A 6,955-nucleotide genomic window follows, 5' to 3' on the forward strand; every position below is an offset into this window, starting at 1 on the left:
AGAATTCTGATTTAAATATATGCAAGCCTTGTATATGTGGTAAACAATATATATTATCTTTTAAATTTGAAAAACATGTATATAAAGAAGTGCTTAATTATGTGCATTCTAACATATAGGGGTCATTGCTAGAGGTTTCCATTGGAGGGTCATCATGGTTTATTTCATTCATTGACGACTACTGCAGGAAAGTTTCGGTTTATTTCATGAAATGTAAATCTGAAGTTTTCATCATATTCAAACAATGGAAGGCAATGGTGGAAAAACAATCAGAGCAAAAAATAAAAGTTTTAAGGACTAACAATATTGGAGAATTCACTTCCACTGAGTTTAATGAATATTGTAAAGATAAAAGGATGATTAGGCACAACATAGTACGCGACACGCCTGAACAAAATGGTGTGGCTGAGTGGATGAATCGGACTCTCTTAGAGAGGGTCCAATGCATGTTAAGTAATGCTGCGTTGGGCAATGACTTATGAACTGAGGCTGTTAACACGACTTGTTATTTGGTGAACCGGTCCCCTTTTACGGCAATTGAATGTAAAATCTTAGAGGAAGTATGGAGTGGTCATAAGCTAGACTACTCACATTTGCACATATTTGGTTGTGAGGCTTACTCTTATATATCATTAGTTGAGAAAGATAAGTGTTTACAATCCCAAGTGTAGGGTCGCGATGTAATAATAATCTCGATGAGATCGAGGTCGAATCCACGAGAACTAATCTCGTGAGTATTAAAGCAACTAGAAGTAGAACTAGAAAAAAATGTGAATCTAAATCTGAAATAAAAGGAAGTAATTGTAAGAGATTTGATTAGAAACTTAAGAAATTCAAAGGTGGGAACTAGGGTGCCAAGGATCCACTTGTAGTGATCAGGGAGCCCTCTTGCTTGATTTAAGTAACACAAGTAGAATTGGAGTCCTATCCTATCAAATTGAAAAATATATCAATAAAACTAAATCTGAACTTCCATTGACCTAATTCTCAATAAAGGAGTACTATGATAATTGGCAGGGATTCCATCACCAAACCATGCCCAGAAGACAATGGCAAATGATAGGATTTACCAATCTCATAATCTCAAAGCAGGAGAATTGTGAAGATTAGGAAAGATTGCATCACCCTACCATGCCCAATGGACGATGGTGAACAACAGGACTTACGAATTTCACAATCTCCAATCAGAAAAAGAAAATACTTAAAGCTATTGCAGATCTACTGTAATTTGAGTCACAATAAATCATAAAAAAACTGAAAGTATTCCTTAAATATCAAATTAGAATCCATGGAGTTCAACATAAACATGAATCAAAGTAATAGAAACATCCCATCATGCTACAAGCTTCACCTCTTAGCCCTAGCTAAGAGGTTTAGCCAACCATAGACATGATTGGACCAAAGTCTCTTAAGAAAAACATGAAAATAACTAAGGAAGAAGAAGAAAAACTCTTGGCGACGGCTTCTCCACCCTTTTGCTCCACTCCTTAAACCCTAGAAGATGCCTAGGAACATCCTAGGGAGTCTTATTTATAGTTGTGGAACTCCAACTTTCGCACCTAGTTGGAAAACTTTAGAAACCGCCTCAAATTTACGCAGTTTGCTAAAATAAACTTCATTCTGCGCAGTTTTTTAAACTAGACTTCCCTCTGGGCAATTTCACAAAATGACTCAAAGTTTCAGAATATGTTTTTTCATGACGATTTTAGGATTCCTTTTATTCACTTCAAATCTTTGATTCTCTTTATTCCTCACTTGGTTTTCTTAGATCTTTAGCATGTGAATTCTTTAATCTTGGTCTCCTAAGATCCATCCATTGCCTTGGTGATTCTTGAGTATCAAATTCATATTTTTAGCACCTTTCTCAATTCACATTGCAACACAAACATGAGTAAAATAGAACATTAAGCATTATCATGTTCATAAAACCAAGATATAAATGGGGGATAATATGCAATATTTGACCCTTAACACAATCCCCAACCAACATTTTGCTAGTCCAGAGCAAAGTATGTGAAAAATATTTCGAGAATCATAGGATAATTTTTATAAGCTCAAGTGGTTTTTTTTAAAAAAATTCCGATAATAGAATTATAAAATACATCAATGTTTGCATTACCTTCTCCTAAACTCTAACACTTGGAAAGTTTCATAATCAAGTTCAAAGAATTAATCCTCCAATTAGAAAAATTCCAAACATTAAGTTCCATGGGTGTATAATGAAGTTTAGACTTATCACAATCGAAGTTTCAATTTGTCACTTTCATGATAACATTAATAATTAAAAGAGCATTCAGGACAACCAAAACCTAAACCGAAACTTGCCTTATAGTTCATCTTTCAGTTCTCTCTTTTATTCCTCCAGCTTTTAATTTTTCCATCGATGGCTTTCACGCTATGTCAACCTTTTTAAAGATCTTTAATAGGTAGCCCTTTTCGATGAGAACTATTTTTAGCTAGGTATTTTCTTTTTCTTTCTTTTCAATTATTCCCATTGAACATGATGGACAAATTTCCCAGGTTGGTTCCTTCCATGCTTTATAATCATCAAGTTAACAATTCAATATCATACTAACACTTTAACGTGTAAGCTGGATGTGACATATGAAATCATGACTCAATCAATGTTTAAAACTTCTAATCAATGATCAATAACTTAATTTTGAGATCTCCTAAGTGATTAAAATCTAAGAGACATAAGGCATTAATATTGAGTACCTTGTAATTCTAATTCATGGATTAACTTTGAGATCACTTAAATTTGCAGAAATTTCAGAAAACTTTCTCAAATTTTCACAACTTTGCCCAAAGACTAAGAAAACAACTGATTAGCCTGCCTAATCCACACCCCCAACTTAAAATCTACATTGTCCTCAATGTAAAAGAGATAAGTATTCAATGCAAATGAGGCAATGACAATAAAAGTGAAGTGAAGGAATTCTGAGGTTTTTTTTTTCAAAACATCTCAATGTGAAGATGGGTTAGCACAAGAATTTAAACCATCAGAAAGTGAACTTTCCTAAATAGAAAAAAGCAAACTATCCTAAACAGCGAAAAGAAAGCTATCCTAATCCTAAAGTATATGAAAGCAATAATCCTAAACTAAGAAAGCAGGAGAAAGTTACTCAGTCATGCCACAAGGTTCTTCCTCCGGCCAGTATCTTGATAAATTTCTCAATAGGTTTCTTAACAAGATCATCCAAAAGCCCTTTTTGCAATAGACTTAGATACCCTGGAGCATGATTTTCCAGAGAAATTTATAGGCCTCAGTAAAAAATTGTCGATGAATCACCTTAGGTATCCAAAGTATATATGATTCACCTGTGACAGACAAATTTTCAAAGTTAGAGTAATATGATGAATCAGAGACAACAAATGAAATTCAAAAAAAATTCTTAGTAGGTGATGTAGTCTCAACATGTTCCGAAGATAGACTTAGCTTCAATTTGCAGCTCCTCATTTGATGGTAAATATTCAGGATCTGTGGAAGGAAGTTCTTCAAAGTAAGGGTTCTCTCAGTTAGTATTAACTACCGAGGTATTGTCTCGTAAGGCATTCACCATATTTTGTATCATGGGATCATTTAAATCTTCAAAGTGTGCCAATTAATCTTCTAGAGGCGAAACATTTAGTTGAAAGGAGTTCATTCACCACATCGAGATTTGTGATAATATGCCCAATAACTCCTTTATCTTTTTCGAGAGTCTTTTTCGTGAGTAGAAATGAGCATACTCTCCTATTTTTTCTCAAGGTGCGATGAAATCACCATCGCGTATGTCTCTTCTTGACCTAAATAAATATGTTCAAGATCAGTGGGCAAAGGTTTTAGGTCAAGCTTCGGAATCTTGAAGCTAGACGGTAGAGGCATTATATCAGTTTAAGAAAAATCTTCAAATTGTGGCCTCCACCGGTTAACTTCAATTACAGGCGTAGTTTTAAGCATGACATCCATCTCCTTAATCGTGTCATCATCCAAATCAGGGGAGTAGGCCAAACACGTCTCAAGAGTGTCAGAGTATGGAGTTAGGAGTGCTGCACTCTATCTTCCATGAACGAGTCAATCATGTTAATGTCGTGGGCCTTGTCATCATCCTCTGCCTATTTGCTCATATAAAAAAGATACTAAGCTCCAATGTTATATTTCTGAAAGATAAACTCATAACTCCATTCCTTAATTAATGATTGCATTTGATGTAGCAAGGAATGGGCGGCTAAGAATGACAGGAATCTAAGTGCTCACGTCCATGATGGGTTGAGTATCCATGACAATAAAATCTATTGGATAGTAGAATTTGTCAACCTGGACCAACATATCCTCAATGATCCCTCTCGGTACATGAACTGATCGATCAGTAAGTTGTAATGTGGTCCAGGTGGTTTTAATTCACCTAAGCTCAGTTGTTCGTAAACCGAGTAAGGAATCAGATTAACACTCGCCCCCAAGTCAAGAAGTGCATGCTCGATTCGGTAGTTCCCAATTACACAAGTGATGTTTAGGCTACCAGGGTCTTTATACTTTTGTGGCACATCTTTCTTAAGGATGGCAGTCACTTTTTTTTTTGTCAGAAAAATTCTCTGTTGAATAGTCTGCCGTCTCTTGGTAGTGCATAAATCTTTCATAAATTTGGCATATGAAGGGATTTGTTTAACGACTTCTAGTAGAGGGATGTTGACCTTCACTTGTTTAAGCACCTCTAGAATATCCTGAGAGTTTGATAGAGGTTTTGGTGCAATCAACTGCTGAGGGAATGGAGTAATCGGCTTGCCTTGAGGTTCCAGTTCTAACCCATGTGGGGCAATGCTAGGTCTATCATCCGTGTCTTCTTCCGGGCCCTTAGAATTTTCAGTCTTTACCAGAATAGATTTGTCAATTATTTTATCACTCTTAAGAGTGGTGATAGACTTAGATTGTTCCACAATGATTTGAAGTGCTTGGGTCACAAATTTTGTATTGCGGTTTAGGATTGAGGAGAGGTTGGGCCGGAAAGATCCCTTTCTCCCCAATCAAAATTTTTATCTCACACCCTTGTATGGCCTTTGAAAGGTCTTGAATTGCTTGCAATATATTCTGATTGAAAAGCTCTTGATTTTGAAGGTGTTTTAAGATCGAATCCTCCTAAAGGTTCCCTTGATTTAGGAATTGGTTAGGGAATCCTTAAGGGGTAGCAGTTTGTCCATTTCTCCAGCTGGAGTTGTATGTATTTGAGGTGGGTCCATTGAAAGGTCTTTGGTAGTTGTTCACAATATTTGACTGCTCATTCAGAATTTCTCAGAAAGCAGGTATTGTTAGACAATTTTTATTTACATGTATGTTGCAAGCATAAATACCGTAAAATACTTCCTTAGCCTTATCCTTCTGAACTTCCATGGCCTTGACTCTTCTTGTGAGATTGGCCACCCTTGCACTCAAGTCATCTTCTTCTTTTAAAGCATACATTCCTCCCCTTTCCTTTGATTAAGTAGGCTTGGAAGTGGTGGTTTTTAGATAGATGTCACATGATTGTACGTTTTCAACAAGACTGTCTAAATAATCCCACACATCATTGACATCTTTGTTCATGAATTTTCCATTACACATCGTCTCGACTAATTGGCACATGGAAGATGTCAGTCCATCATAGAAGAAATGTGATGTGTCACATTTTAAAACCGTGTTGTGGGCATGAACTAACAAGATCCTTGAACCGCTCCCAACGTTAGAAGAATGTTTCATTTTCCTTTTGGGCAAAGTTCATGATTGACTTTCTGAGGGTGTTCATCTTATGATATGGGAAAATTTTCTTAGTGAACTCCCTTGTCATGTTGTTACATCTGCCAATTAATCATGGACGTAATGAGTGCAACCACGGCTTGGCCTTTTCTTTTAAGGAGAAGGGAAAGAGTTTCAGCCTGACTGTGTCCTCAGACACATTAGGAAAGTATAAAACGGCTATTATCTCATTAAACTCTTTCAAGTGTAGATATGAACTTTTATATTCAAGTCTAGCTTAATGGTGAACGCAAAATGCGCTCCATGATTTTTCATTAAACAAAAACTTTTGCTTCCAAAAGTATCCTTTTCAAGTTACCACGGCAATTTTTTTCTTTTAAATTGTTTGCGAAATACAAAATCAACCTTTAACTGTGAAACTTCTTTATGCCCCACCATGATTTATGTGTTTGATCCACACCGTCCATCAACTTTTTAGATCATTTAAGGTGTGAGCTAATAAAAGAAGCAAGTCCAATGATTAATTGGACCACAAGGTGGGGATTAAACATCCACCTTAAACTTCCACTGTTAAAAACTTCTTGGGAGTGGGAGACTTTCGGATCAGTGATATTTGTGTTTTCACTTCATCCATGTCTACATGACCTCTGAATAGGTTGGATGGTAAAAAACATCACATTGGCCGTTAGAAAGGTTTCAATGGTGATATCCAATCAATATTGTTTTCCTATGGTGTGGTCCACCTGAGATTTATATCCCTCTCAATTTTGGAATTAAACCTAAAATGATCTTTAAAAATAGATGAATGGAACGGATGAAACAAATACATCGTGGTGGGTCCCAGTGAGCACTGACCATTAGCCACGGGGCTGGGGCTGGGGGAGTAGCCAACCCTTTTCCGATTGGAAAGCGGATTGGCTGGTGTATTGACGTCAGCAAGTTTTGTGGGTCCCATCATGATGTATTTGTTATATCCAAACCGTTCATCCATTTTGCGAGCTCGTTTTAAGGCATGAGCCAAAAAATAAGATAGATTTAAAGATAAAGTGGACCACTACCATTAAAACCCTTTTGGGGGTCACAGAAGTTTCGGATCAATATGAAAAAAAATTTTCCTCTTCATACAGATATTTTTGACCTTATGAACAAATTAGATGGAAAATAAACGTTATAGTGGGCCCTGTGAATTTTTTAACAATGAAAATCATTATCCTCATTGCTATTTTTGGTGTGGTCCATTTAAGT

General features: G+C 36.2%; 1 non-coding gene across 1 annotated transcript; it reads left to right on the top strand.

The window, feature by feature from the left end:
- The first annotated feature begins 5,646 nt into the window (after positions 1-5,646).
- Positions 5,647-5,753, top strand: LOC131229982 (small nucleolar RNA R71). Its single transcript, XR_009163714.1, has one exon. It is a non-coding gene; the product is annotated as a small nucleolar RNA R71 (small nucleolar RNA).
- The last annotated feature ends 1,202 nt before the right edge of the window (positions 5,754-6,955 follow it).

The sequence above is a fragment of the Magnolia sinica genome, chromosome 16 (genome assembly GCF_029962835.1).
Source record: "Magnolia sinica isolate HGM2019 chromosome 16, MsV1, whole genome shotgun sequence".
NCBI lineage: Eukaryota > Viridiplantae > Streptophyta > Magnoliopsida > Magnoliales > Magnoliaceae > Magnolia > Magnolia sinica.